Source organism: Pinus tabuliformis, chromosome 6 (genome assembly GCF_031772625.1).
Source record: "Pinus tabuliformis cultivar Carrire ecotype Pingquan chromosome 6, CPIR1, whole genome shotgun sequence".
NCBI classification, from domain to species: Eukaryota; Viridiplantae; Streptophyta; class Pinopsida; order Pinales; family Pinaceae; genus Pinus; species Pinus tabuliformis.
The window spans coordinates 1,352,873,194-1,352,892,503 of record NC_142292.1 but is presented as its reverse complement, the minus strand read 5'-3'; the positions used below and the strand labels follow the sequence as shown (position 1 = coordinate 1,352,892,503).

Below are 19,310 nucleotides of genomic sequence, written 5' to 3'. Positions count from 1 at the left end.
TCCTTGACAACTCCAACTTCTAGATGTTGAGTTCTATGTTTGCAATGATGCCATTAAATATGTTATGGCAAAGTATTTTCATTTTTTCCAGACAAAGGGCATTACGACAAAATAATTGATCTCTGGATAACATTCATGAAATATGACAATAGCTTTTGTTCAAAAATTATGAGAAAATTATATTTTGTTAAAAAATATATGGAAATGGCTACCTAAAGGTGGGCTCAATCACAAGTGTGTCTCATGAGTGGGATCTTTATTAAGTGTTGCAGTACCTCAAGTAGCACTTTTAGCATTTACTAGTTTTCCACTAAAAGATCTCCTAAAAACAACGATGACATGCCTTACTTTCGGCATAGTTTATCTATAAGATAAAATAGACTTCTTTCCTACCATTTTTTTTGCCACCTCTGGCAATCTAACACCCTCGAAACCATTTTCATCCTAACCCTTCCACCATATCCATTATGTCTCTGTCCCACAGTCAACGTCCTTACATTAATGCTATGAGGTTACAAATTGCCAAGTAACCTCCCGAAATTCAAATGGGAAGCAAAGGATTTCCCCTATTACTCCCTTATTTCCTTCCTTTCCTACCCTATTTATAGCTTGGATCATATTTTCTCTACGCATTCTTTAGATCTAATGGTTTCATGGTTTCACAGATGAAAAGGTGTAGTGTCTCTGCTCCAAAATAATTTAATTCTTCTAGTATGTACTAGGACATGTTGACATGTATCAGGATAAAGTAGGACCAGTTCACTTTGGGTAGTGTTTTTGATGTGTGTGCTAAACATGCAGTGCTACAATAAGGTAAGGAGGTCCATTCCCACTTTATACCTAGATTTGGATCAAGAGTTATCATGGGGAGTGCCCTTGTTGACATGTATAAAAAATGTGGGGATGTAGAGGATTCACTAAAGGTTTTTGAGGACATGCTTGAGAGAAATGTGGTTTCATGAAATGCAATAACTACTGGATCTGCTCAACATGGATGAGGTATAGGGGTTCTCAAATTGTTTAGGTAGATGATGCAAGCATAAATATGTCTCGATTGTGTCACCTTTATTACACCATATCTTCCTGAGAGGAATGCACCCCAATTTACTAGTGATACCTAGTTGCTGCATCTAATGAGGAGCACACAACATTGATAGCTCCTATTCCCTCTGAATAGAAACCCAAGTTCTTGTTGTAGGACTAGGCAACATAAACTTCCATCCCACGAGCTACAAATAGCCTCACAGATGATGCATCCTAATCAAGACTACCCCTTGAAAATCCCTGCAAATTCAAGTAAAATGTCAAATTTGAATCATGAAAATAAGCTCTTTCAGACCAATTTTTTAGTTCATTACTGCATGAAATACTACTAGACACATCAAAGTTGGCTAAGAACACATAAAAGCACCACAATAGTAATCAAATTATATTCTTTTCACAATAAATATATTTTTTATAAGAAAATGTTGCAGTCAAGCCAAACATCTTAGTAATACAAAAAAGAAAAGTGGTAGCCATAGCCGAATGTCCAAAATGAAAAATTATAGTCCCTCAAACCATATGGTCAATCTTCCCTGATCCAACCTCTAGTGGCCTTACAAGTGTATTTCCTTACATATATAAAACTGGAAAAGAAAAATACTAGTTTCCATGCATACTACAGGCATATGATTATTTCTTCTCCTTTGGCTCACTTTCAACAACCCTCCAAGTGCCTCTCTTTCCCGATTGCAGCAACAAGGCTGACCTTATATGTACTTTCAGCCATTACCATATTTTGAACATGCTGAATACCCACTTGATTTTCTTCTTTCATATTCATTTACATCCTAAAAAATATCCAAACTAAAACTAGCTAAAATTGAATCAACTGTATTATCCATTTAAACAATTGCTAAATATCTAGGAGCAATATAAACACCCAATGGGAAAAATAAAAATCCCCAATTTACAAGTGATACCTAGTTGTTGCATCTAATGAGGAGCACACAACATTGATAGCTCCTATTCGTTTTGCATAAAAACCTGAGTTCTTGTTGTAGGACTGAGCAACAGGAACTTCCATCCCATGAGCTACAAACAACCTCACAAATGATGCATCCTGATCAAGACTGCCACTTGCAAATCCCTGCAAATTCAAGTAAAATCTCAATTTTGAATCATGAAAATAATCTCTTTCAGAAGAAATTTTTAGTTCATTACTACATCAAATACTAAGACACATCTAGGTTCTCTAAGAACACATACAAGCATCACAATAGTAATCAAATTATATTTTTTCATAATAAAATATATATTTTTATAAGAAAATGTTGCAGTCAAACCAAACATCTTTGTAATACAAAAAATAAAAGTAGTATCCATAACCGAATGTCCAAAATCCAAAATTATAATCCTTCAAACCATATACTCAATCTTCCCTGATCCAACCTCTAAGGGCCTTACAAGTGTATTTCCTTACATATATAAAAATGGAAAAGAAAAATACTAGTTTCCATGCATACTACAGGCATCTTCTTATTTCTCCTCCTTTGGCTCACTTCCAATAGCCCTCCAAGTGCCTCTCTTTCCCGATTGCAGCAACAAGGCTGACCTTATATGTACTTTCAACCATTACCAGATTTTGAACAAGCTGAATACCCCTACAATTCTCCAAATGACCAACGATATAGCCACAAATGGACTTGAATCTTCAAGAGGGGGATATGACAATTTCTAGAGGTAAATCAAAATGGGCCACAATTCTTCGAACCATATGTTGTAGAAACCATAGATGTCCATTTAACTCCAAATAATTCCTGTATTGAATCCCATTGAATGCATCACTTTTTTGACAATCCCATATTTCCAACATGTGATTGTTGTGTCCATTGCACAACAGTCCCTAACATAATTTTTTTCAGAAAATGCTTCTCATTCTCTTCCTTCCATTTTCTTTTCCACGTAATGTATTTCTCAAAGTAACCCACTAGAAATTTTCCTTCATTGTTGTGGGGAAAAATGCCTATGCAGGACGATCCTATCCACCTAAGGTGTGACAGTGCCTTAGCAACAAACAGATACAACTATTCTGATTTCTTCCTTTGTGAAATGTGAAAGAGGGGAGATCGATAGACTTACCGTTGTCTTCCGTTTGTCCCTCGATCTAGATCCTCTTCTCTTTGGGTGTTCACAGCTACTTGCCTCCTCGCTTGCTCAAGAGAACAGTTACTTGATTCCCACGAGATCACAAGAGAACAGCTACCTGTGACAAGAGAACAGCTACTTGAGACAAGAGAACAGCTACTTGGGACAAGAGAAGAACACAACACAAAGGCAGATATTCATATTCACAAATGATTCAGGATTAGAAGTAAATCAAATACATTAATGCAATCATACAAATACACCAGTATATAGGAGAAAACCAAGATAGCTTTATTGATTGATAACAAGGTTCAGGAAGAGATACAACCCAGAGGGCTCCAATCCAGTATCTCCTTCCCAGCAGAATAGAATTCCTTCTTCAGCTCCCTTCAAAGCATTAAGCACCCAATGTTTCCAGTCTCAAACCAACAGCAATTCTTTGCAATAACAAAATTCCAGCCTCCAGATCTCATGGAGGAGAGATCTATATATAGTTATTTTGGAGAGAGGATGAGTCAGCTTGAGATCTGACTAGTGTCCTCTCCCTCTCTCAGTTCTTGAGTCCACTTGGAGGTTCTTGCTTCCACTTGGAGATTTGGAACCTCTAACTCATCACCAGTCGAATTCCCTGAGGCAAGTGTCATTTTGGAAGCTTCTTGAGTATTGACACATTGAGGAATGAGCTTGCCACTTGTCCAAACTCGCTCAGCGTAGGTAGCTAGTGTTGGAGTTGACATTCAACGCAGGTAGCCAGTGTAGCAGTTGACATTCAGCGCAGATGCTCAGTGGAGCAGTTGACATGATCCTGAATTGACTTGTTTTTGAGTGGTTTCAGGTGGAGAACTTCTGTGAATTGCTGTGGTTAGTTAGCCTTCTTCCTCTAGGGGTAGGAACAACATGTTAAGGGAATTTGGATCCCTTAGATTAAGGACATTTCATGCTCAATACTGTAAGGCACAAAAATGTCTATAACAGTTGCCCCCTAAAGTATGAGGCCGTTTATCGGGTGAAATGCTTTATCCAGGAGGGTCTGAAGTTCATCCATTTGCTGGGAGGAGGCCTGTAATAAGATACAATACAATACATTATGATTCATACTGCTTTCATGATCTAGCTGAGGTGGGCATTCCCATGCTCAGCTTTATAAATTCATTTTTGTACATAGAACAGACGATCGTCTGATGGTAGACTGATAATTTTGGCGAAATTATCATCCTTTGAGTAGGATGATCATCTGCTGCAATGATGTACATGTCAAATGTCTTTATCTTTACTAAATATATATCGCAGCTCGGATGGATGAAACTAGATCCGGGGTCTTCAAACTCGTTCGATATTCACTCTAAGTACAAGTCGATCCATGTGAGAATTGCGCTGAAGTCGAACATGGAAAGACATCGCTTGATTACCGGTCAATGATGTCAACCGTTAACAAGCGCGAGAGGAATCACCGATAATGATAATGACCCTCAAGGTACTGCAGTACAATTCACGTGGTGTGAATAAAGGACTTGGCATCGAACACCACGCAAAATCTTCTGGTCAAAGGTTATTGATGTATACCTGTCGCCGGAAGTGAGAAACTTGCCATTGAGGCATGCAAGCTTCAAAGTACTGAAGGGGTTGTTCCTAGATCAACCTTTTGGATAATGAGCTGATGTCGACAAGAAGCGATCCGTCAAAGGAGGGCCTTGATGAATCCCACATCAGTGACATGGAACGGAGCTAATGATTTTAATGGAGGTGAAAACGATTTGTGACATATGATTCAGGGTGGCGGTCATGAATGGATGAAGGATAATGTATGGCAGTGGATGGGACCCGGCTGACTCTTTCTGAACGACTTCTCTTGAACATATGGCGACACTGATGCGATGGATCGGTAGCATTACCCCAAATATGGATGGTATGGTGAGACCATGGTGATGTGACTGGTGAATGAGACAACCCAACCCGATTGTGGTACGGATGAAAAGTGTCATGTTCAAGAGCGACCTACTACCATCAAAGTTTTCTTGATTTTCTCCCAATTTTTCCCCAGTCATTGTTGACCAGTACCTCTTTATTTTTGTCAAGCTTGAGGAGGATAACATATTCTTGTTCTATAACCTGCCCTTCGGGCAAGCCCATCGCTATGTTTTAACGAGTCTAGCGATAGTGAAACTCGTTCTCGTCTAAAGACAAGTTTGTCGCTATTTAGTGGTTTAATGAGTCTAACGACAAGGATAACTCGGTCCTTTTCATTTTTAGAGAGTCTGAAAAGGTACGTAAAGTTAACTCCAAAAGTCCTTCTTCATCATCTAATCCCTTAAGTCCGAAAAGGTATAAAACAATATAGAAGGGATGAGTTTTCGATAGTTTTAACGAGCCGAACAAAACAAGCGCTCGATCTTTTTGTGCAATAATCCCTCAGGTCCAAAAAGATTAAAATCTAGAGGAGGGATAGCACTTCCGGTCGTTTTAACGAGCTGGAAGGCCAAAACTCGGCAATCTTTTCATATTTTACGAGTCAGTTGAAAAGAGCTTAAAGAAGACTCGTCTTCTGAGGAACGAGTGATGAACAGGGTTAGCAGTTGATTCCAGGTACAGGTTGGAATTTTCCAATCACGGCAGTGTCACAAGGATGGCTAGGTGAAATCACTCTTCGCAGTTGTTCCTCAAAATGGGTAAACAATCAAATGGAGGTAAACGATCGGCCAAATGAAAAGTGGAGGTGACGGTGCAAATACGACCAAGGCTTTTATGGCAGATAAGGTTACATACGCAATGGTTATTTACCGGAATAGGTTCATTTTTTAACGAGCTTGAATGTGCCAAAACACTGCTCGAACTTATGTTTATTTTTTAACGAGCATGAACTATGTGCTAAAACTGCTCGGATCTTGCGTTTATTTTTTAACGAGCATTAACTTTATGCTAAAACTGCTCGTTTATACCAGTCATATGATAAGAGTGTCTCATTGGAGATGTTATTTTTTATGGAGCTTCATCTCACGTAAGCTTTGCCCCGGATCCTTTCTTTAGGCAAGTTCGGAAACGACTAATCCTACGAGTTTAAAGGGTTAGAGGTCCTAAAAACTTAAAAAATAAATAGCCGCCCCTTGCTTGCACTCCAAAAGGTTTGCATGCCCCCAAGCATAAAGTACAATTTCAAGGTTACCTCTACTTCTTCCGCCAAAACATTTGACTTGCCGAGAGAGGCCTACCTCTTTCAGGTTACCCAAAGATTGTTTCGTTCGCGGCTACGAATAAAACACTTCTTCGGCGATGTCTACCATCGGTGAGCGACAGCGACCACCGACTCACATAACTTTGACAAAAGAATCTTATTCTAGAACAACCCCTCTTCCTCTACGGACGGGGTACGGACTAGTCATATTCTCCCGCGGAAACCTACCCTATACCCAAAGTTTCCCTGTCGAAGCAGGCCAGGACGCATGCCCCCTGGGTTCCAGTCATATCCTCCTGGATTACTCGCGCTCATCAGGAGGACGGACCATGGGTTGAGACACTTCTTGCGTGAATAGACCATTTAGGGATGGTTCATCACTACTTGCGATGCGTGATCTGGGGAATGAAAGTTGGTCCACGAGCTTGACCATTCTTCCTTCATGCGGAAAACACATTACTCTAAAGAGTGATGAGACGATGGCTCCCATGCAATATATGTAGTCTCGTCCAAGGAGTAGGTTATAATCCAAGGGTCCTTGAACGACCATCACATTCATTTGAATGGTCTTCCCTTTCAATGTTATGGGCACATTGGGGAGGATCCCTAAAAGTCGATTGGTTCCCTTATCAAAGCCTGATAGATTTCTCATTTCAGGCAAAAGCGCAGGCGAACCAAGCGCTTTCCAAGCAATAGAGGAAAGGATACTCACATATGCCCCTTCATCAATAACTGTACCAGCCATTACCATTCTGTATATTTGGACAATGATTATGAATGGTATGCTAGCTGGCAAGCGGGGTCTGCCTAGTTGGTTCCAGTCGAAGGACACAACCAGGTTGCTTGGTGGTGGGACCGAGTATACGGCCGGATAGCGCTCTGATGAACTTCCTTCCTGCGATAAAGGAATGGTGGCATTGCCCCCTTGATCATCGGAGTCAGTGCTGATGAAGAGAATTTGGACGGTGTCATCTTTATTCTCTTCTGTGATGGTGTCATTCGAAGATAGATCCTCTGAAGGAAAAACCGGGTCAACTGCCATTTCAACCTTTCGAATTTCGTCAGGTATGGATTCAGACGGTTCCTCTTCAATGACAGGTGCTTCGGTTGACCACTTGGGCGGGTCAGCCGGGTTTTCAACTAGTGAGAGACTTGGCAGGAGTCTTTGATATCCAGGAGGGAGATGCGCTCGTAAAATCGGGCGATCTTCCAGAACTCTTTTTGCCTCATCTAAGAAGGGAAAACGGTGGATGGCGTGATCGCCTTCACACAGTCTGCAGGGAAATCTAGCTTTCCTGCTCTGTCCTGGGGCTTCACTCCCACTAGTTGATGGTGAGCAGTCGACATGGCTATCAGAGGTCGATGCTACCGAATTGTGCAAACGGGGGGACCAGTCCCTTAGTATCCGAGGGATACAGGGACAATCTCTATGGAAGTGGTCTCCCTTGCATATGACGCATGGCGATTTAGGCCTTATGAGTGCTGTGTGTGGATTTTTGTTAAATGACACTTGTTTGCCCCCAGTCGCCTTAGGCTCCTTCTTCTCCTTAGGAACCCGGTTTTTTATTCGACCAGTTCCGTCAAGCGAAGAGGAAGGAGGGGAGGAAGATGAAGTGGAAGGCTGGGAGGCAACTCTTGTCTGATCTAACTGTTGACTCGACTGTTCAGGAATGGTGGTATTCTGAATGACATTGGTTGAAAAGAGCCAGACTGGTAGGCCAATTGTCAGTCCTGGAAGCGACAATGTGGCCATGTGGGGCGCACCAACATCTCCCCAAGAGGAGAAGGGACTAGGATTTCCACCAAGAGGAATTCCTTGATTGGTGTGCTCCATCTTTTCAACCTAAAGATCAACGCAGGATTAAAGGGTGATTGTTCCGTTTAAAATAAATTGTTAACGATGCTTTAGACACAACTTGCTTTTTCACTTTTAAAGAGTCGAGAAAAATCTAAAGATGACTCTACTCTCCTTCGATGTTTTAACGAGCCCGAAGTGACAAATGCTCGGATGGACGTTTTCTGTTATAGAGTCTGAAAAAGGCCAAAAGAAACTTCTCTAGAGATCTAGGCAGAGGGTGTGCCAAACTTTTCGCAAAATCGCAGAATACTTTTTAAGGTACGGGCGGTCGATCTTTGTGAATGTTGTGTTCACTGCATTGCGATCAGTAGGGCGGCCGACACGGCTTCCTAAGGATAAAGGATATATGCCTATAGGGGTCTCCCAATATATACGGGACGGTACGTGGGAGCACAATCCATACTAGCGCTGTCGTCCCTCAGGAGGAATCACCCACCTTCCGCGAGATCGACAGTCACTAGGCTTAACGACGTCGAAACACGTCTCTAGCCTAGACCTCTATGTTGTGCGTTATGTTGCAAAGCGTTGTTAGGTTCATTCAGTTTATTTTAAGTTGATCTTTTTAGAAGTTTGCCTTTCAGGATCACCACGAGATGTATGGTACAATTCCTAAATGCAGTCTAAGATGATAAGCAAGCTTTATTATCTTTTCAACTTTGAAAATCCTAGCTACTAAGGGAAAAGAAAGACACTATCTTTTCTCAAAGAGCAATCAGCACACTCTAATGCACTCTTCCCTAAATCAATCATGCAAACTTATCAAAATGAAAATGCACAATGCAGGTGTTTGTTTTTCGCTTTCTTAGTATAGATGCCTACAAAGAAAGCTTTTTGTACAACTTTGAATTTGCTTTTAAACGACAGATAGAAACAAGTTTACCTTTTCGAAAACAACAAGGGTAGAAGAGATTACAATCACCTGCGACTTTCGAAATGAATACCTGTTTCGACACTTAAAAGAGACAAACTCAAACCAATAAGCAAAAGCAAATGATAATCAACTGTAAACAGCCAATGAACTCTCTCCTAAGATCACAGTCAATCAGATCTGAATCAAGGGCTACAGGATGATTATTTCACTCATGCAAAGGAAAACTGTAAATGACGTAAAAACACATAAAAACACTCACAGTCTTTTTGTACAAAAGGAGGCAGAATCTAAGCAAAGAAAAGGAGTTATCAGACTGGTACCTATGCTGGTTAAAGGCTGCAAAAAACAGAGATCAAAACAGGGCAACAGACAGCAGAGAACCCCAGTTGCACAAGGCTAAACTGGTTCAGCGCAAGTCCAACACTGTGGGTTTGACATTCAGCGCAGGTAGCCTTCACGGGACCTGCGTTGAAATGAAAACTGCCTTCACAGTGTCTGCGCTGAAGGAGAAACTCTCATTTCCCCTGGGTTCTGGGTCATAAAATGCTTAAAAATCAATTGTTTCAGGCCAAATCAGAAACACAAGCAAGGTATAATCAAAGGGATGCTTTGAGAGGGTACTAAAGACTATCACAAAGGATCATCAAGTCATTTGTGAGTCCATTTTTTAGATCATAGACAAAATCCAGTGAAGGATCAAGGCAGCAACAGTCTACTTTGCAGAAGCAATTCGATTATTGCTGTTGAGTCTATGAAGCAAACAATGATGTAAACACAAATAAAATGACTAAAGAAATCTCCCCAGCGGAGTCGCCAATTTGTTGTGGGGAAAAATGCCTATGCAGGACGATCCTATCCACCTAAGGTGTGACAGTGCCTTAGCAACAAACAGATACAACTATTCTGATTTCTTCCTTTGTGAAATGTGAAAGAGGGGAGATCGATAGACTTACCGTTGTCTTTCGTTTGTCCCTCGATCTAGATCCTCTTCTCTTTGGGTGTTCATAGCTACTTGCCTCCTCGCTTGCTCAAGAGAACAGCTACTTGATTCCCACGAGATCACAAGAGAACAGCTACCTGTGACAAGAGAACAGCTACTTGCGACAAGAGAAGAACACAACACAAAGGCAGATATTCATATTCACAAATGATTCAGGATTAGAAGTAAATCAAATACACTAATGCAATCATACAAATACACCAGTATATAGGAGAAAACCAAGATAGCTTTATTGATTGATAACAAGGTTCAGGAAGAGATACAACCTAGAGGGCTCCAATCCAGCATCTCCTTCCCAGCAGAATAGAATTCCTTCTTCAACTCCCTTCAAAGCATTAAGCACCGAATGTTTCCAGTTTCAAACCAACGGCAATTCTTTGCAATAACAAAATTCCAGCCTCCAGATCTCATGGAGGAGAGATCTATATATAGTTATTTTGGAGAGAGGATGAGTCAGCTTGAGATCTGACTAGTGTCCTCTCCCTCTCTCAGTTCTTGAGTCCACTTGGAGGTTCTTGCTTCCACTTGGAGATTTGGAACCTCTTACTCATCACCAGTCGAATTCCCTGAGGCAAGTTTTATTTTGGAAGCTTCCTGAGCATTGACACATTGAGGAATGAGCCTGCCACTTGTCCAAACTCGCTGAGTGCAGGTAGCTAGTGTTGGAGTTGACATTCAACGCAGGTAGCCAGTGTAGCAGTTGACATTTAGCGCAGATGCTCAGTGGAGCAGTTGACATGATCCTGAATTGACTTGTTTTTGAGTGGTTTCAGGTGGAGAACTTCTGTGAATTGCTGTGGTTAGTTAGCCTTGTTCCTCTAGGGGTAGGAACAACATGTTTAGGGACTTTGGATCCCTTAGATTATGGACATTTCATGCTCAATGCTGTAAGGCACAAAAATGTCTATAACATTCATTTTGAGGATGTTACACAAGGTAAACCAAATTCTGTGAAGCTCAAAGTTTTGTCATGTCACTTGCAAGAATAGAACCTGAGTGTGAAGGATAACATCATAACATTCTATCAAAGAATGGTGGAATTCATCATACTACACTACACCTCAACTATTTCTTTTTCATGTGCTTCACTCCTTTTTTACCCTACCATGCTCAGAAAATTCACAAGAAACATTCTTGCAATGGTGGTGAGCCATTGTCACAGTCCCAACAATCTGAACAAATAGTAAACCATCATTTTATCTCCATTGCTCATGCCAAAGGTCAAAGTCTAAATTAGAGACAAAAAAGTCAAACAAAGTCCCAATTCCCTATCGAACAAGCCCACATGCTCATTTCTTGCACTTAGAGAGGGGGTCAAAGCCCAAATGAAGGGAGCATAATGCAGTCCTTATCCCAATTCCTAGCCAAATAAACCCACAAGTGGCACTTGACTCCTCCAATGTAGCCTTCATAAACACCTATGAAAAAGTTGTGAGGAAGAACAACAAGGGGTGATATTGATGTATTAACTTACTACCGTGTCAAACTTTACAAGATGTTATGTGTGTTTAAATGAGGTCTCGCCCTAAGATTCAAATGAATTCATGGGGATAGATGGATAGTATGGCCCCATTTGAATCACACACCCATCTGTAACCTAGTTCTCCTATCAGCCTACTTGTCCATGACCTTGTTTTGCTTTCATGGGACACTAAAAAATTCAAATATTTTCAAAGTATTTAACCACTACTAGAATTCTTTGTGCTAGCCTATATAGACTGAAATTCTTTAAAATCCTTTTGATACATTGATGTTTGAATTATTGAGGGGTCCCCACCATTGTAACTATATGGACCCCTTTATATTTTAAGATTAAGAGACCTTTGTATAATTCCAAGGCTTCCACCTCATTATTATTTGATATGCTTTAAGGTTGAAGATACCCTCCCCACACCTACCTCCCTAACAGTAATCAAATTATAACATGTAACAATAGACCTCATCTATGGAGAACAACATGAACAAGTTTTATTTTTCAGCATGTAAGCCAACATACCATGCCTTTCTTATTTCACTGCAGTTGGTTTTTTCCTTCACTTATCTCTGTTTGGTGGTTGAAGTTTCTTGGCTAATGTTGGTCATGGGTTTGATCTTATCCTTTGCTTATATTTTGACTCACCCTCCCACATCCATGGACAAGCATATCCCAATCCTCATCTATGAAGCCAGACCTAAATTGATTAAGAAGTGGGGTCTACCCCCAGTGTCTATGGAAAGAGATTTTCAAGTTGCGGAACTGTAGGTTACCCTAAGGAAAGAAGGGTTCCCCCGAGCTCAAACAATGGAGAAGATATTGATGAAGACATTTAGAAGTCAGTCTTTGGGAAAGGAAATCCTCCTTATTTCAAAGTGGGCAATAGACACCCACATTCATCCTTCAACTACAATCACTCAAGAAGCCTACATGAGGTTGCTAGGCTAGATGAGGAGGCATGACAAGAGGACAAAGGAAAGGGTCTGGAAGGCATCCCTCCCTCAAATTTTTTGTTGAATGATCCTAGGAACACGAGACACTTACCTAATGGTAAAACACTTTGGACATGATGTGGCACATTAGATCTTTTGTGGCCTCCCGTCTTGATGCAAGAAGTTCAGAGACCTTCTTAAAGATCTATTGTCATATCTGGAGCTGACATTCACAACTCTTTCCAAGGGGATCTCCAAGAAAACCTGCAACCTGCATACTCTCTCAAGTGAAACTGTTCCTTTCTCAATTGCATGACAAGGTCAAGGTTGGAGAATAGGTGGATTAACAATAATCCAACCCATATGAACCCCTTATTTCCACTGGCTAGTGTCATAGTATGTTATGACAACCTAGATTACTATCAAATGCATGTCAATAATAGTACAATTTATAGTGTTTCCTATGTTACTGGTTCCAATGTCACCCTACAATTTAGTATGGTACATAGTCTTGATAGACTCTTGCATCTTGGTAATCATACAAATTCTTGGTAAAATCTTGCATCCTGGAATCAACAAGTTGATGATATTATGATTATTCTCATATTGATAATCAAATTATGAGGGAACTTGCAATGCAATCATAAATATTTGAAAATGAAGAACCAGTAAAAACTAAAAAATTATTTTCAAAAAACAAAATAAGACTTGTCAATATAGAAAAATGTAAACAAATGAAAGAACAAAGTAATATGAAATGAGTGATTCACAATATAAAGGTTGTAAACATAACCCCCATATCATCAATAACCTGATAAGAAACATCAAAGAAAGCAGTAAGATTATTTTCCTGAATGAAATCAACAATCTTCTCCCACTACTCAGGAGTGAGATCAATTCCATTTGAATTGTAAGCACAACCTTGAAGAAGCACTGGGTGCAAGCTAAAGGATGTTGAGAAACTATCAGTCTCCTCTACTAACAAAAGATTAATAGTGCATTTACCTATCATATCTCTGTGAAAGTATCCAAGAACAAAAATGTTTCTTACCTCGATGTTTGTAATCACCCCTTCAAATATAGTCCTATAGTTCTATGATCATAGTATCTGTATTCTGACCATGGAACCCCAACATCATTGAAAATTTTATTGTGATTCCTTGGTCAAAATCAAACTAGAATCAAATAGCTTCAAATAGATAAAATATTAGTTTGCATCAAAATGATTAAAATGTTCAATTGTAAGATGGGCATGACAACTCTAAATACATAACATAGAGTTCAGTATCACAAATCTAAATATATAACTTAGAGTTCAGTATCACAACTCTAAATACGTTACATAGAGCTCAGAATAAAAAATCTAATAATTACCCCAAGTTGTAGAAGAAATCAAGACTTGTGCTCCAGGAAAATATCTTTCAATAAAGGTAGCAGTGAGGCAAAGAGAACCAGTTCCTAAAAGGCCTTGGATAATAGCCACCTGCATAAGCATCAACAGGGTATTATGTAAATTTAATTTTACATACACAAGCACAAAATATCATCATCCTAAAACACACATCGTAAAAGCGCTATAATGCCAATCTGAAAAACGTGCTCTATGATACAAACCTTCCCTACCATCTCTTAGGTGATCTACAGAGATACAAATATCCTTTTCCTAACATAGTCTGTATAAGGGAAAATATTGTGCCACTCATCTCACCTTGCCACACCCACCCTACTCTGTCCACAATAATTCAGAGACAACATATAGTCCTTTCTTGGTTGCATTATTGTTAGCTCCCACCAACAATTCCACAATAGCCTTCTTAAAAGTAGCCAAACCTTCAATAGGGAGGTACTGTAGACAAAGCATAACAAGATAATGTCAAATATGTAAAAACTTAAAATGATTCCCATGGAAAGGGTGCAATAGTTTCTTCACTAAAACCACATGCATACCTCTTCATTGTCTCCCTTCTCCAACATCAGATTCTCTGCCTGCAAAATAGAAGCAGTGATAAGAAGGATTCCAATTGATAATATAAATCTAAAAGAGCCCTCAAAATTCTATAAACTAAGATAAAGACCTCAAAACCTTTATACTATTCAATGCATATTAGCTAAAAGAAAAAGAATTCAATGACACCTTTTCACCACATTGAGAACAAAGGATAGAAGATCTTATGTTTTGTAAGCTCCAATACCAAGATTAAGCTTCAAATCACTTATTTGTTTTAAAGGATTCTAAAACACCCAGAATTGGATCTGGAGGTGCCATTGTCACTCCTTCAAAGCGAGAGACATCTGTTGCAATAGCCATGTTAATTCTGCTCACAATCTGTACAGAAAATCATTCTATTAGGGAAAAACTCCACCCATGGGAACAAATTTCAATTAAACTTGCTTTATATCAATATACTATGGAAAATATAGTTGGTGGAAGCAATGCATTTAAATCAATAGATATGGAAATACAATTACATGTTTAAGAAATTCATTCAAGAACCTCAGATACATTGCAGGTCTTATATTTCTTTCTTAATTAAGAATAATTTTAAAAATACTACTAATTTGAAATAATATAACTCAGAAACCAGCAAAGATAAATTTCGAATATCACTTCCAAGCAAAATCATTTCCTATCACTGATCAGTTTGACTTTGATCACCTCAACCAATGTCTTCATTGATAACTGATTTTATCATGATAGAATAATCTTTTTAATCGCAAGTATCTTAAATTCACTTTTTTATTCATGACTAGGATTTGCATTGTTTAAGAAATCATCTTACGCGAGGTACCTTAAATAGATTTCATGACATTCTTTTTCCATGAGACTTTACCAATGTTTTATATTTGACTGAGTGATTATGAATGCAGGTAATGCAGTCCTGAGTCTACTCTATAAGAGCCAATCAACTTGTAACAAGACAAGACCTATGCTATTACCATGGCATAATAGTCACCATCCCAACCACACCACATGGAGTAAATGCTATTTTTAAAACTGGAAGATGGCATTAACCCATACATTTTACAATTCCCTATGATATATTTTACTACTAACAGAGTCTTTGAGGGAAGGTTTACAAACTTTAACTCAAAGTCTAATTTGCTTCTGGTTGAATACGAAAGATGAAGACACATATCAATAAATAAAGATATAAATACAAATATAGATATAAAGATTTAATTCATATGGTTAAAATTGTAGTTTTCCATCAACTCCTATTATGTTAGAGGCCTTATCAAATATCTAGTTACATGATAATAAGATAAACAAACTTAGTGTGTAAGAAGCCAAAAATAGCTATACATGAAAAATCTCAATGATTATAATCATATTAGTCAAAAACATAAATAATTTCTGATATCATTATCGAAGGATCTCCAACTAAAAGACAAGAATGGAAAAATAATTGGAGATGTTGCCCTTGTTGGTTTGTTTAAACTATGGCATAGAAATTGTTAGTGTCAGTATTTGCATCCTGCCATCAATGATCAAAAATCCTCTCTTCATATCATTTTAGGGGTCCGATTTAGCAATTTTTTATCATTCCACTAGGTCATGTGAAAAATTAGTCATGATGGTAGTCCTAGTCCAAAAACATCCCTCTTCCCTAAATGTGATTACTTGCTGGCATAGTTTCATATCTTGTTATTTTTATCATGCCATTTGTATCAGTCATGAGTTCATCATGTCATCTTGAAATTCAATCCTTCAAGGTCTCATTAGGTCTTTAGGGTTTTTCAAGGTTTTATTAGGTCATTAGGGTTTCCAAGGTTCCATTCCATTGCATATTAAGACTAGCAAGTAAAGGGTGGTCAAATAACATCCCTTCACCATGTGAAGATGATTTGTAAATAGAAATTCTTATTTCATTATGTAATTTTATGTCTTTCAAATGTAATAATTTCACCATCCCAAGCAGTTAACTCAGTGTTCCAAAGATGCTAGACCATCAAAATATGAATTTTTCAAAGGAAATAGTCAAGTGAAAGGGTAAAGTTTCAAAACATGAAGTGCATTCCAAAGGGAGTTGTTTTTTCCCAAGGGTGTCCAAATCATTATTTTCCACAAGCACTAAACCCTAATTTTCTCACCCATTGAGCTAGGGTTGGTTATGGAATCAGAGACATCTAAGTATATGAGGCATCATGGAAGTTACTTCAGCGAGTATGAGGCCATTCCAACTCATACACATCATATCTTCATCATTTTTCAATAAGTCATTCCAAGGGACAAATCATTTGCCACACATAGGGCCAGGTTTTCTTCAAACTATGTTTTAGACCAAATAGTGAAGAATTTGGAAAAGGTGAGAGATTGTTTGTCCATAACAGGCCAAGGAATAAAAACTTCCTTCACTTTTTACACAGGTGTCATGGTTTTAGAGAAATGTCAAAAATATAGTTGCCACAGGAGAGTTGATGCACTTCTAGAGTGACCTTGGGAAAACCAATATTTCTCCTAGCTGGAGTGACTACATGACTTTTGGGATGAGTAAAATGATAAATAGACACATATATGTTTCCAATGAGCTATCACAAGCTCAATTTGGAGTTCAGGAAGACCTCCAAACGTTTACTACAAGAGCACTATGCATTTTGGCAGCCTCATTCTGCACATTTTGACCAGTCTTGGGAGATTGATATTTTGACAGGGCAAATGAACTCCAAATTTAAAAATTCAAGATGTTATGGAAAATGGACTCAAAAAATATTTATGACGAGTTATCCTACACCTATTTGGAACACCAGGAAGGTAGCAAAAGGGACCTGAAAGTGGCGCTATGCGTTTCCTCTTGGCGTTGTGCACTTCCTTCAGTAATTTTTGTATAAGTCCCTTGGTCAAATGTGCAGCGTCCTAGGGAAGTCTTTTGGAGGAATGGCCACCACCATTTGATTCAAAATACCATTTACACTTAAGAAAACCATGTTTCCAGATTTGAAATTCAAAACTACTAGGTGGAAAGGGCAAAAAACCACCTAAAAATCATGTTTCTACCTATTTTCTGAGCGAGGCGCTGCACATTTGAGCAGTCTTGGGATATTGCAGTTTTCAATGGGAAAATAAAGCTCAGTTTGGAAACTAGGGACATTTTTCGAAACTAGATAGGATAAGATTTCTAATGAGCTATCCTGAGCTAGATTTGGACACCAGGAAGGCAGTCAATACACACCCTGAAGATGGCGCTACGCACTTCCTTCAAGCGTTGGGGATTTTGATTCTTCACTGATGAAATTCATAATGATGATGTAATTAAAGTGTGTTTTTGTTACCTAGGATAGATGTAACACGAGATTAATGGCCTAAGTGGCATGTAATGAAACAGTTTGTTTCATATTATGGATGAGTCACTTTGACCACCCTAGTCTTTAGCTATCAGTTTAGTCTTTTGTGCAATTGTCTCTCTTCTCATGGATTTGAACCCTGAGGCTAGGATTAGTTTTTTTCAAGCCTATATCATGTAGATTCTTAGTTAGTTTACTAGTTGGACTCAGTGTGGATGCTCAGAGCTTGATTGTATACCTTTGTAAATGGTTTGGCATGAGATTAATAAGAATTGCAGCTATTTTTATGGGATCCCTGTGGTATGGAGTTCTAGTACATTTTCTTATTTCTTGATTATATGTTTTTATGTTTTATGTATACCATCAATCATTTCATTGCTTCTAGTTGAATTTTTTCAAGTTTGATAGGTAGAATGCATTGCATCAGTGCTCTGCCTTGGGAAGCCATTCACCATTTCATGTTTTCTGCAGTCCAAGAAGGATCCATGCTTGTCACATGCCCTTCTTAGCTTCTCACCAATCCAAAACATCTCACCCCATAAAGCCCAAGCATGCTAAAGCCTATGCGTACCTTGCCCCATAGAACACCCTACATTTCTGACCTAATTTCTGAGACCTAAACTGCCCAGCTCCTTCTGATCCGGCAAAACCTCTACAAAATCTAATCAAAACTTTTGAGCTACTATACCTAGCCTAAAATCCTTTTGATCCAGTCATCTTGACTGAGATCCTTATGGAGAGAGCCCTCTCCTGGCCAAGCAGGGCTAGCTACTTGGCTAAGCTTGGTTTTTGGTTACCCTAGCATTGCCTCCCTTTAGCCTGAGGTCAATCTAGGTGATAACATAGTGGTGACTCAACTGGGGAACACAATTTTATGTTCCTCAGTAAAATGTATCAATTTTAGATCTGATTTTTGATGGTTGACAACGATCAGACACCGGAAGACCAAAATCATTCACCCGGAAACTCTAAATTAGTTTTGAGATCAAATCTAAGGACTCCACTGGAGGATGAATCTCACCAGCATAAACATGAAAGGGCAATATGGAAATATCAGGTATTCAAGCTGGAATTTCGTCCAAGACATTACTTTGTTTTTTATAAATTATTTCTTCTTGTTTCTCGAGAATGCCAAGAATGCTTTACAAAGTATACTGTATTTGAGAAAATATTCTAGACCTTCATGTGATTCTTTCCCTTTAAAGATTGTGAATACAAAATTTTCGCATGCCTTTGATCTTGATCAAGACCCTTCTTCTGAATCTTATGATGATCGTCTTCAAACTTATGAGCCTAAAGATATCAAGAATATTTCTACAACTTTTATATATACTCCTATACTTGTAAAATTATAGATAGATACAAGCCTCTGATTTTACTTCCTATATCCCATGATTTCCCTAAAAATCATTACCTATATCTACCAAGATTTGATGGTGAATGTGACAACATCACTGCTGAGAGACATGTACTGATTTTATGTCTTTTCTTGGACTTTTTGAAGTTGATGAAGAGGATTTCAATACTATTCTTTTTGCTCTCTCTTTGCAAGGTAAAGTCAAGAGTTGGTTCGAAACCCTGCCTGATCCGAGCA

General features: G+C 38.8%; 1 pseudogene; it reads right to left on the bottom strand.

Moving 5' to 3' along the window:
• Positions 1–1,951: 1,951 nt before the first annotated feature.
• On the bottom strand, positions 1,952–14,746 carry LOC149263645 (aspartate aminotransferase, chloroplastic-like; annotated as a pseudogene).
• Between the last annotated feature and the right edge of the window lie 4,564 nt (positions 14,747–19,310).